Below are 12,803 nucleotides of genomic sequence, written 5' to 3' on the forward strand. Positions count from 1 at the left end.
TCACACTAGGCCTTTAGTAGGTTGACATGTTAGACGTCAACACCTCAAAAGGCTCCTGCAATCTGGCCAGCAGCCTGGTCTCTCTCATGGGTGTCGGGTGAACCCCCACTTTGGGGATGCTAACCCACCAGCCATGCACCTTCTGCCTGAGGCCTCGCCCGCCCCCCCCCCCACCTGCTGAAGCCCTGAGGCCCTCCCGTGGGTGGAGGAGCTCCAAGACACACACGACCCCACGGCTGGAGGAGTCCTGGCCCAGCCAGCCCACCACCCACCAACGGCAGTGCTAGGCCAAGCCATTGGCTGGCTCCAGCACTGGGTCAGCTGGGCTCCCCCACAGAACTGCCTGACCTCCTCCTTGTTCCAGCCCCAGTGCTGCTGGTGGGCCTGAGCCCCTGGTTGCCAGCTGGAGCTGAGCACCTACTGGCTTCAGGGTAGAAGGGAGGAAGGGTGGGGCCTCCTGGCAGAACATGGGCATGGTGACTGCCTGGGTCAGGGGAAGCTTAGCCTGCCCTGGCTTTTGATACCCGCTGTCCATGGTCTTTGTGCTGAGCAATAGCAAAAGAACTTGGTCCCCCAACTTGAACTCTCATAACCAGGCTCCACGGTTGTACATCATTGCCTGACATTGCTGGGCCTCCTGTAGGTTCTCGCAGGTGAAGGAGCTCAATTTTTTAGGCTACTTGTACAACTGAAGGACATATTAGATTAGGTTTTCTGCTTGTGGTCCCTGGCTTTCCCAGGACTCCTGTAATAAGTCAAGGATGTCCTGGGGCTGAAGACCAATTGAAGGGGGAGAAACATGTGGAGGCTTGGGGAATCTCCCAATTAGCAACGAGTAGTGGCAGGCAGCAATAGTTGATCCCAGTATTAGGGGTATCTGATAACAAATTTCTTCAGCCTCCCCTTGAGTCTTGTTTAAATGTTCCACCAAGCTGTAAGTCTGCAGATGGTAGATGGATGTTTTTATCTTGTCTATCTTCAAGTGACAGCTCATTCTGAATCCAAGCAATCTTTTTCACAAAACAATTTGAAAATGCCTCACAGCAAGAAATGCTTAACTTTGTTACTGAATGCAAATAGCCTAGATTGACCAGGTGGTTAAGCACCAACAATGGGAATTAATGTATTCTATGACAGAGTCAAAGACATTTTTCTTCAATTGCTCCACAGACACAGTATAAGATTTCAAACATTCTATGCTTCTCTTAATCAGATTTAAGCAAGATTTCCATTATAGTTTTATTCCTTACTGCTTCACTTGCCGCAGGCTATCAGAATACCATGAGGATCTACAAGGCCGCACCTGAGATAGAGGGCATTTAGGACCCACTTGGTGTTGATGGTGAGGGACAGAAGTTCATTATAATCTCCCATCAAACCAGTGATCTGTCAGTAGGAAAGCATTCCTGTTCAGAGCCCTTTGAAACCCAACAGATTCCATTAGCTTCCAAGTCAGCCAATAAAACAAGCTCTCTGCCCCAAAGGTAAGGAGCACTCCAGCCTCATCAGGCAGGGGGTAAAGATCAGTTCATAGCATGAGTATAAACGCCACTATGTTTTATCTCTTACCCCAGTCAAAATACCAGCATCATAGTGTTCCCAGTGGGACAGTCCCATGATTGCGACCTGGGACAATTCTATGGATGTCATGGTAGCTAGAAGACCCTGAGCTAAACCAAGGGATTTTACATGTCTGTGGACAATGAAGCTGCTCAGAACAAGCATCTGTGGCTCCCTTGCTACTGTGAGAGAGAATTCTGTCAACTAAAAGTATACAATGTTTTAGGACTAAGAAAGAATATTTTTCAAACATGCATAGATGGCTAACTAGATATGTGGTGCATATTTCTTGAGATATACACACTGTGCACTAATTTTGAATAGCCAGTAAACCAATCACCATTATTAGTGTCTCATTTATAACTCAAGAACACTTCTCAAATCTTCAGGGAGAATAGAGACTACTCAACCCAATGAAAGTAGGCAAATGCCTCATATCTTGTGTCCTAATAGACACACAAAGGCCAGAACACAATTCGGGCCAATTTAAATATTCATCATTTGTAAGATCAAAAAGCATCTCCACATTCAATTTCTTAAATAAACAATAGCTAAAGTAATTTGCATAGCAATACTTTGGTGAGATAGACTAACTCTGGTTAACCTATTAAAATGCTGTGAGGTGATTTTAATACATGATGGTGGTTAGGGATGAGAAAAGAATGCGTTACAAAGTGAACTTGGTGGCACAGCACAAGTATGTATGACTGCCACATTAAAAACCCACGTGCATAGGCATTCACTTTCCAGGCCAGAAGGGACCAAGTATGTTATGGATTTCATACACTTCTATTCCGTGGAGGAGGTAAGCTTAGTAGATACAACTCTAAAACTTCTGGGGAGTTTTGGCATCTGCTCCTAGGAAGCTAAGTAGTTCTGCTTTTCTGTTAAGAGATTAGGTATCACAAAGTAGGCTGCACAAACAAAAGGGTAATGAGAGAATACAGTGGCAGAGAAACTAAAATAGTGAAATCACATTTTAAAACCTATTGAGGATCTGCATTTCCCTAAAACTCTCCTAATCTGTGACAGACAGAGAAAATTCCCTGAAATCATAAAATAATATGATTCTGCACTGCATATTAGGAAGCATTCAAGGTTTGACCTTGTGGTTCAGAATTTTTAGCACTCTCTATCATATTTCAGAACATAGTGGTATTATGCTGGCAGCAAGTGCTTATAATACTCTAGAGAATCTGGCTGATCTACTATAGCATACTCTACCTCAGCTAAAATAAAGAATTAAATGAAAGACCTTACAGCTCTCACATCTGGTATTCACAGCTTTCATGATATCTGGGTGTGAGGACCAGTAGTGAATGCATGAGACACATGCTGTTCATCCATGATTATGCAGGAAAACATTCTCCCCCCACCCGCCAATCTCCACCAGATTAAACCTCTGTGTGAGAGTTTGGGGTAGCAGCACTTCACTCTAAACTACAAGAGTTAGGCAGGAGGTAGAAAACTGGGACATTGCTGCATTCTCCCCAGCTTGACAAATTCTCTGAATACTGTTATGACAGTGTTTGAATACTTTCTTCTCACATGCCAAGGTGTGCCCTGACAGTCTGAATTACAGGACAGCAAAAATTCATAGGTTAATAACATTCATTAGTCCTTACCAGTCTCAGATACTCATCTCACAAACAGGAAAAGACCGGCATGCATAATAATTCAAATATAATTAATTAACAGCCTAGATTAAAAATGGTTTAAGATTTTCACACAAAGCATATTCATTATCAGCAGTAAAAACCATAGTGTGTGTCTTAGCTTAAAATGGAAGTCACACCAAGGAGATGCAAAGGGAACAGACTCAGCAAATTAAGAATAATGGCAAAGTTGCTAATGCTTTTATTAGTACTATTGACTAATTGTTTGGAACCTCATATATCAAGACTGTAAGAGTATTCTCAAAAGAAAAGGGATCCATTAACCTACCAATTCCTGAATTTATTCTTGACATTAATAAACTGCATAATCTAGGAAAAGACAGTAGCATTTGGGGCAGGAGCAGAGTCTGATCAGTCTGTACAGCACTTAGCACATGCTAAATGTTGTATAAATAAGACTAGTGTGTGTAAGCCAAAATGATTAGGTGAAGTAAAACACTTCTGCTAGTCAGCAAAAAGCTATCACAATGCAAATGCCCCAATCCAGGCATCTCAACAGACTAGTTGTTGACTTGTAAGTTAAAACAGAGGAGTAATGGAAATTAGACCCTTGAAATACATCTCTCTCATACTCTTGCAGTTAAATATGGAGCTGTAATTGTGTTTCAGTCAAGAGTCCATGAAGAGTTAAATTAGCCCTTGTGTCTATATTTTGCTCACCGTCACTCTCAATACCTTTTCTGGGTGTTCTTCTCAACACAATTTGAAGCTCTGTCGAGTACATTCCCTGAAAAGTTATAAAAACCTCCGATGTCACAGATGGTACAAATGTTCTGGCAAAACATGCCTCTGCTCTTCTGCACAATACGGAGCACTTTCTGGGTAGTTCTGAGAACCCTCAACTCACAGCAAAATCTCAAGAAGTCCTCAGTACCTTGCACGATCAGGTCATTATTGAGTAAGCATCATAAGTAAGCTAAAGACCCTGAACACCATAAAATTAGCAAGTAATATGGACCCAAAATTTCATCCACTTTTAAATGACATATGTTGGGCAATATCCTCTGGATACTAAAGATTTCTTTTTTACAGTTTAGTCACCATGACAGTGAATATTTTTTAAATCATAAAGGTAACAAAAATGTCTGAGATTTCTTCTCTGTTCCAGCAGCAATCACCACTAATAAACATTCTTAGAACTCAGCGGGCATAACTCGTGTCATTATACTTATAAGGAAGGAAAAATGCCAATGTAATTTCGTATCATATACTGTACCTGGAAGAGCAATTAAATATACACAAACACCCTAAATACATATATCCCCAGTGAGTGCTGATCAATCCATTATATCACTCGGTGTCATGGAAGGCAGTAGGGTCTAGTGTTAAGAGCACACATCTGAGAAGCTTTGAATGACCTTGCAGAACTTTGTGCTTCAGGTTCCTTATGTGTAAAATGAGAATAGCAACAGCCTATCTGTGAGGAATAATTAGTGTTTGTTAAGTGCTTAGAAATCCTCAGATGAAAGATGTTCATACAAAATTATTAAATGTAGGAGTGTAAATGCCATAAAAGGAGTAAATAATAGATATGACAAGTTCTCCAGTGTATAATGCACAGTCAAGTTCATCAGAGAGGATGGCCTGAGTTACAAGATTATTTGTTACATGACTTTGTGTTTGTGAAGATCTACCTCTTATTGGCCGATTTCCTTCCCTGAAGTGGCAAATAAACTACCCCAAAGTCACATCACATGACTGATGTCTGTCTTTCTCTCTCTCTCGTGCGCTTATATAGTGGCTTAACTGTCTTGGTCTTAGAATCTGTCCTCTGGCCATGTTCTCATTTGTGCAACATGTCTCTGAATTTAGTTATAATTATGAGCCATGCCAGAAAAAGCGTAATCTTCTCTCTCTCCCCAAATTGTGTGACTGTTTTCTTTTGGGAATGAGGCTGTTTGGTAAGCTAATGTGAGCTCTTAGATGAGTTTTCAAAAACAGTTTCAAAAAAGTAACTGGCATTTATTGGTACGTACCTCAGTCTCTCAAGGCTCAAGGACAGAACCCTCCCTCCAGCCCCAAAAGGACAAAATGACAAATACAGCAACATGCTTTAAACATTGTGGGATTAATGTCTTCATATAAGGGATTCCCTGAGGTATAAATCTATCAGGCATTACAGAATATTTTAGAGCCATATACTGCCTTCACTCCATGGACAGACTGAAGTCACTATACAGTCCTTAGTAACTGTCATGATGTAACTCAGTCTTTGTGTTATAAGCCCTTAAAATCAGCTGATGCCATTGCAGTGTCCAGAAAATTCACAATTTAAAAACTTAAAGTCATTGCTGAATTCAAGAATAACACTTCAGATCTATTTGTGACAATAGGATGAAGTTATACCATCCTCCAAGTGCCCATAAACTCTTACTTTGTATTGCATTGTGGTTCTTGTTCACTCCATAACAAAATCACAAATTCTTTTGCAATTCTGATGTAGTTAGTCGCTTAGTTCTGTGCAGCAGTTGCTTAGTAAGGAACTTACTAATTTACCAGAAAGGAACTTAGAAAATGCAAAGAAAGATGACACTATACAGTCTGAGATACTAGTAACAGAAATATTCTGAAGACAATAGGACAAATTCTGAGGACAAAGCTGCACAGAGCTTGGAAAGGTAATTTTTCAAGCATGGGGAATTCTTTGCTGATATTACACTACATGATCTTCAGAATTTTTCCAGGTGAATTAGTTAACGGACTAAAGACAATATCTTTATTGCTATGGTAGTACTTTCCTGAGCTAAACAACCTGCCAAAATAAATTCAGAATTGTTGGATTTTGATCAAATATGTCCATATTTTAAAGGTGACCTGCAAATAAAAAAAATCCATTTACTTCAAAAATTGTGAGGAATGTACCCATTAATTAGGCTTAGGGTGTAGAAAGTACATTCACTCCTTAAACAGCCCACTGAAGTCAATGAAAAGACTCCCCTGACTTCAACAAGCTTTGGATCATGCCTTCAATTTTCTTCCCCTTTCAAGAACACAAAAGTTGCTAAGCACTGTTCTTCTGGTACTCCAGCATGCACTTTGCTATGATGTCACAGCTATCACAAAAAACCCACTGGTACATAGTATGGCTCCTGCTCCAAGGGCCTGATCCTGCTCCCATTGGAATTTGTGGCAAAATGCTTACTAATTTCAATTGAGCAGTGTCAGAACCCTATATTTTTAAAAAAATATCTTACTCCATTCACCCATAGGCTATCTTCCAGGAGAAGTACTTGGCAGCTTTGATATCATAGCATGGTGTATGAATGGGAGCCCAGGAACCATGACTTCAAAGGATCTAATATAAATACAACCGATAAGAATTTATTTATATGCTAAATATTAATATTCACTTGTTTGATGGGGGTATTTAGTAGATAACATTAAAGCAAGGGGTATTTACATATTGTGGTGGGGCAATAGCTCCACCCCCTGAAAAAAAGGCTTTGAGGGTGCACAGGCTGGCAGCCAATCAACAAAGGCTGGTAGGGATCCAATCAGGACAGGGCAGAGGCAGGCATTCAGGGCTGGGCAAGGCCCTATATAAAAACTGCCTAGGAGGAGGAGAGGCAGTCTCTTGCCGGCTGGTAAGGAAGAAGGAGTGGCTCCTGAGGAAGGAACTAGCACCTCAGACAGACCAATGCTGGGCAGGCTCAGGGGAGCAAGAAAGAGCTCCAGCTCAGTTACCTGCCAGGCTGTGGGCCCTGCTACAAAGGGCTGAGGAGGTGTACAGGGCCAAAGGGGAAGTGGCCCAGGGAAGGAAAGCGGACAGGAGGGGAATGAAGGAGGCTGCTGCTAGAGGGTCCCTGGGCCAGGACCCAGAGAAGCGGGTGGGCGTGGGTCCCCCCCACCTTTTCCCTCTTATACTGTACCTGGCCACAGAAGATGGTGGCCAATACAGACTGCAACTTGCCCCTGAGCTAAGGGGCTAGACTGTGGGTTGCGGTTGGCCACTGAGGCAGGTGCAAGTCCCAAAGACTGCTGGTAACCCACCCCTTCCGGAGGGAGTCTGGAGTAGCGTCCTGAAGAGGACGCCGCCAAGCAGAGAGCAATGTGGGTCCCAGAGCAGAACAGACAGTGGACAAGACCCCATGCACTGAAGGCGCTCCGCAGTGGACAGAGATAATTCCTGGAGCAACCAACGGGAGGCGTCAGCGGCGCTGAGTCTTGACCCCGTCACACGTTTTTATGTGCTGGTCACATTGAAGCCCTTCCTTAACAACATTAAACAATTAATAATATGAACATTTTGGAGTAACACTTTTCTAAAGCCTCTATCAATGATAACCAAGTTATGATTAAGGCACTTACTAACAATACTGATGACAAGCTACCACAGCTCTTCAAGACAGATATCCCAGAGGTCTGTGTAACCCACACACTGTCTGGGTGTGGTGTTCTGTCTCATCTAGTGGCACTGAGACCACTTAAAGAGAGAGAAAATGATTCTGCTCTACAGCCTTAGCTAACAGCCATTTGGCTTCTGGCTCATGTGTTAAGCAATAGAGCAGGACCTGGCCCGTGAGCCATTTTATGGGGAGCGAGGTCTGGGGCTTGCCCTGCTCCAGCCAGGGGCCACATCACGTGGCTTCTGGCATTCCAGCCAGGGCACTGGGTCGGGGGCCGCACCACGCAGCTTCCAGCAGCTCCCATTGGCCCAGAGCAGCGATTCCGCAGCCAGTGGGAACTGCGATCGGCCGGACCTGTGGATGGGGCAGGTAAACACACTGGCCTGGCTTGCTAGAGGCTTTCCATACACAAGTGGCGACCCCTGTTTGAGAAACCCTGATATACATGTTGAGGAGAATATCCATTTTGTTTTTAAACCTGCCTAGTGGTCATTCTGGCCGGAAAAGGGACCATTGCAAAGAGAGAAAAACCAAGGAAGAGACAGGGTTGGAAAAAGCAAGAAGACTGAATACTAAGGAAGAAAGAGGAGAGAGGGAGAACACCTTTGCCTTGGCAGAGCTAGCACAAAGGAGTTATAGGGCAAATATAAGGCCCACACCTGGGTGAATGCCACAGAAGCATCCAGCAGCATATGGGCCATGTCAGAGATAGAACTGGTCAGGAATTTTGACTAAATGTTTTTTGTTAGAAATTGCTGACTCATCTCTCATAGAAATTTATCAATTTCAACAAAACTGGGGTTCAAGATGGAATTTCTGGTCAAAACCAGATACAACCTGGAATAGCCATGTGATTAGGGCACTCATGAGGTAGAACAGAGACTTGAACAGGGATCTCCTACATCTTAGATGAGCACCAAAGCTGAGCCATTTACAGATTCTCTCTCTCTCTCTCTGTTTCAGAAGGTCTCATTCATTCTCCATCACAACAAAAATTCCAAAACCTCGTTTTTTCAGGAAATTTAATCCTTTTTTTCTGGTTAGCTCGACTGAGGGGCTATCTGGAGACAGGAGAAGTGTGGCCAAAAACAACACTACATAATCACATCAATTTTAATTATTTTGGTAATTTATTTCAAAATACCCATCAGTAAGTATGTCTGTAACACAGATACCTGCCCCCCAATATTCCCCACAGGAACAGAGTTAAAAAAACCCTTTAACAATCTAGTTTTTGTTTCTCTGCCCTCTTGTCCCCACAAGCCCAGCCAGGGGATCAGACACCCACCCCCTCTCCTCCCCCACACTCACCGAGCCCAGTCTTGGTACCCCCATCAATAAACCTGAATCCCCTACCTCACAGACATCAGCTGTGCCCCCTCACTCCCCAGCCCAGGTACCTGCACCTCTGCCCCCAGAACCCAGCTGCAGGCCCGCAACCCAGACACCCGCCCCTCAGAGCCCAGAGATCCAGAGGAAAAAACAGCCTGATGCTCAGTCCCAGGCTTGTGTGGAATTACCTGCGCGCTGCCGCCACCTTCCCGCAGTGCCTGCTGGGAACTGCAGCTGCCAGGAATCCCTCTGGCAGTGTCTTCTATGTGTGAGCTGGGCTCTGCCATGTCCAGTGGCCCCTAGTGGCAGCCAGCAGTGCTGCAGCCCATTTCTGTGAGGAAAAGGAAATTCTGCACAAAAAAACCAATTTCTACAAAATTATGCATTGTGCAGTGGGGTAGAAGTCCCATGGGAGTAACAAAGGGAAAAAGAAGCAGCAGGAGAGGAACAATGGAAAGGTAGCAAAAGAGAAGTAGAGAGACAAGTATTAAAGGGAAAGGGAGGATACACAAAATGTAGTTCCCTTCGAGGTTGTTAAAAAAAGAGTTAAATTTTCAGTTAGACACCAGGAGAGAAAGTATAAAAAGGAGAGATGAAGAAAAGGAAACTTTGGAGAGGAAAAATGCAGACAGAAAGAGGAAAGCGAGAAATAAAGAACTGGGACATTTAACAGGGAAGAAGACGGTAGTGGTTAAGGTTTTAAAAATTTCTTCTTTGACAACTTATTTTCTACATTTTACAACTCAATTCTAGAGATGGGAAAAGGGAAACTATGGTAGAAAGTTACTGGCAATGAGATTTGAGTCAAAATGTTGCTGTTAGACATAATGGTAGGTTAACGCCTTGTCTAAAGACAAAGTGCACCAGTTTAACTAAAACAAATTAAAAAACTGATTATAGTTAACATTGTCAAAGGAATATGCACCAATTTATCAGTTTACAAATGGCTTATATCAATTTAGTTTGGATTTAAGTGTATCTGCATAAATTGGCATGAGATGAAATATATTTGAAAATCGATTTTAGTTAAACCAATGCAGTGTGTGTGTGTATACACAGACAGAACATAATACAAGAGTTTCTTTTTTAAAATGCATGCTATTATCGCACGTAATTTTCTCTGGGACTTTCAAGTTTTACATTTTTTTTGTGGTTTAAATAGTGCTATACATTTTTTTAAAAACAAGTATCTAGTTACTTAACTGAGCTCTTCACCATGGCACAAATCCCTTTTTGCTAAATTCATTTATACAGCACCATAATATTCAGCACACTAAAAAAATTTCTGCATACAAAGTCTTGTTACATCAGTTGCTCTAATCACTTGTAAAAAATTGCTTGAAGTGTAAGATTATAAAGTTAAGACTACTAAAATCGTCTTACAGGACAAGTAGGAATTTTGGAGTCTGTTTAAAAATGATCTCCTCATCCAGGTCAAACTAGAACTGCTCTTCAACCATATAGTTTACTAGACTCAGCACCTTCTCCTACTCTAAATAGCCTAATTCGATTTTTTTTCTTTTGATTGTGATAAATTAATTAAAAATGCAAGATAGACCTGCTTGTCCACTTTCTCCAAGATGAATTTTGTTTGCCATTCTGCCACCAGTGAGGTCAGTGTAAAAGATACACTGTAGATCAGCTAGAGAACGAGTTCTGATTTTACATTTTTCTGACTGTTTACAGAAACACAACTTCTGATATTCTCCAATTTTAACAACTCTGCCATGATCCCAATTGCAGCATTCATTAACTAATAATCCATCCATCCGACTACTATAACTCTACCCTTAAGGAAATGTGAAGATTTTAAAAACACACTAAAAATGAACTTTTCTTCAGGGAATGGGGGTAGTTGGGTATTCCTCTGAATCCTCAGAACAGATATAATTGCTCTTCTGCATGAGAAATTATAAATGGTCATCAGGCAAAGAAAGAACCAGTTGTCCACAATCCTTAGTGTAGATCTTCCATTTAAAACAAACAAAGAAAGAAACCCTGCAATCCCCAAGGTAAGGATTTGGAAGGATATGGGGGATGGAGGGAGCAGAAGGTACTATTTTTGGTGCTTAAGTAATTGCAGAACTAAATCGGTCTCTCCCATCAAGATACACCCTCTACTGGAGAATTGTATTATGTTCTCTCTCTCTTTAAAAAAAAAAAGACTGTATACTGCACTAACAGAGGATAGATATTTTCCTTTCCTAACTACTATGACCCTGTGAGTCTTCCATCTCTATTTGTTTGATCTGTTTTACTATGAAGACTAATATTCTTATTTCATCCTCCAACTTGAACAGGGCAATTCAAGTATATAGCTACAGACACAATAATGAGAGCTTTTAATAGAAATACGCTTTTTATTACCATTGAAATTCATTGATTGAGCTCTGAGATATTCAGAGGTCCAGACTTTTGAATGGTTTGAAATAGAGTAATTTATTACCAGGGATCAGAAGACACTCTACCTTGTGTCAGGATTCAAATGAATCAAGTTCTCTGGGCTTATCTACATGCAAAAATTGTACAGCTTTAACTATAATGGTATAGTTAAAGCAGTACAACCCCACTAGCATGGCTGCAGCTAATACAGATATCAACATGCAGATACTGGTATTCCTTATTCCTATAGGCTTAAAGGGATAAGTTATAGTAGTATAATTGCATCCATATTAGGATTTGTATAAATTTAATGGTTTTAGTTTTAAAAAAATCATATGCCTAATCAAAATAATTAGTTCAATACAAGAACTGTGTAAACCAAGTTTCTGATGCTCCATGTACTTTTCCAGGCTGATTTTGGTCTATGGAATCCTTTCCTGGACTCTCCACAGTGGGGGTGGAAGTTGGGGGGACAGGAGGAGGAGAGGGAAATGGGGGGGATGAGACAGGAAAGGCTTCCTATACCAGTGGTCTCCAACCTTTTTATGCATAAAATCACTTTTTGAATTTAAGATTAACCCAGGATCTACCCTGTCTCTTCCCCAAGGCCCCACCATGCTCATTCCATCCCCCTTCCCTCCATCACTCACTCTCCCCCACCCTCACTCATTTGCACAGGGCTGGGGCAGGAGGTTGGGGTGGGGGCGGTGCAGGCTCTGGGCTGTGGGAAGGGGCTTCGGCCTGAGCCTGGGGCAGGAGGTTAGGTTGCAGGAGTGAGGGGTGCAAGCTCTGGGAGGGAATTTGGGTGCAGGGGTCATATGGTCACACTGCACCTAATCTCACAGAATCCACTATTTCATGAATTTTACTTATTAGTGTTATTTGTGGTTTATAGATCCAAAATCTTTCAGGGATTGTCACAAATCAATGTAACATTCTCAACTGTGGGTGTGCATTGGCTGAGCCTAGGGCAGGGGTCTGGGGTGCAGGAGCAAGGGATGCAAGTTCTTAGAGGGAGTTTGGGTACAGGAGGGGGCTCCAGGCAGGTGCAGGGGATTGGGGTACAGGACAGGGGTCTGGAAGGGAGTTGGGTGCAGGAGGGAGTTCCGGGGTGAGGCAGTGGGTTGGGGTGCGGGAGCGGGTGTGAGGGGCAGGCTCTGGCCAGGAGGCACTACCACAGGTGGCTCCTGGCCAGTGGCACTGCGGGGCTCAGACAGGCTGCATGCTTGCCGTGGCCCCACACCATTCCCGGAAGCGACTGGCTGCTGGCATATCTCTGCAGCCCCTGAGTGGGGGGCAGAGGGTCTCCGTGTGCTGCCTGTGCCCACAAGCGCCACCCCTGCAGCTCCCATTGCCCAGTTCCCAGCCAATGGGAGGTGCAGGGATGGTGCTGGGGGCAGGAGCAGTGTGCGGAGCTGCCTTGTCCCTCCCACAAGTGGAGGAGATATGCCAGCAGCCAGCTGCTTCTGGGAGTGATGTGGGGCCATGGCAGGCAGGTAGCCTGTCT

The sequence above is a fragment of the Chelonoidis abingdonii genome, chromosome 2, assembly GCF_003597395.2.
Source record: "Chelonoidis abingdonii isolate Lonesome George chromosome 2, CheloAbing_2.0, whole genome shotgun sequence".
Lineage (NCBI taxonomy): Eukaryota > Metazoa > Chordata > Testudines > Testudinidae > Chelonoidis > Chelonoidis abingdonii.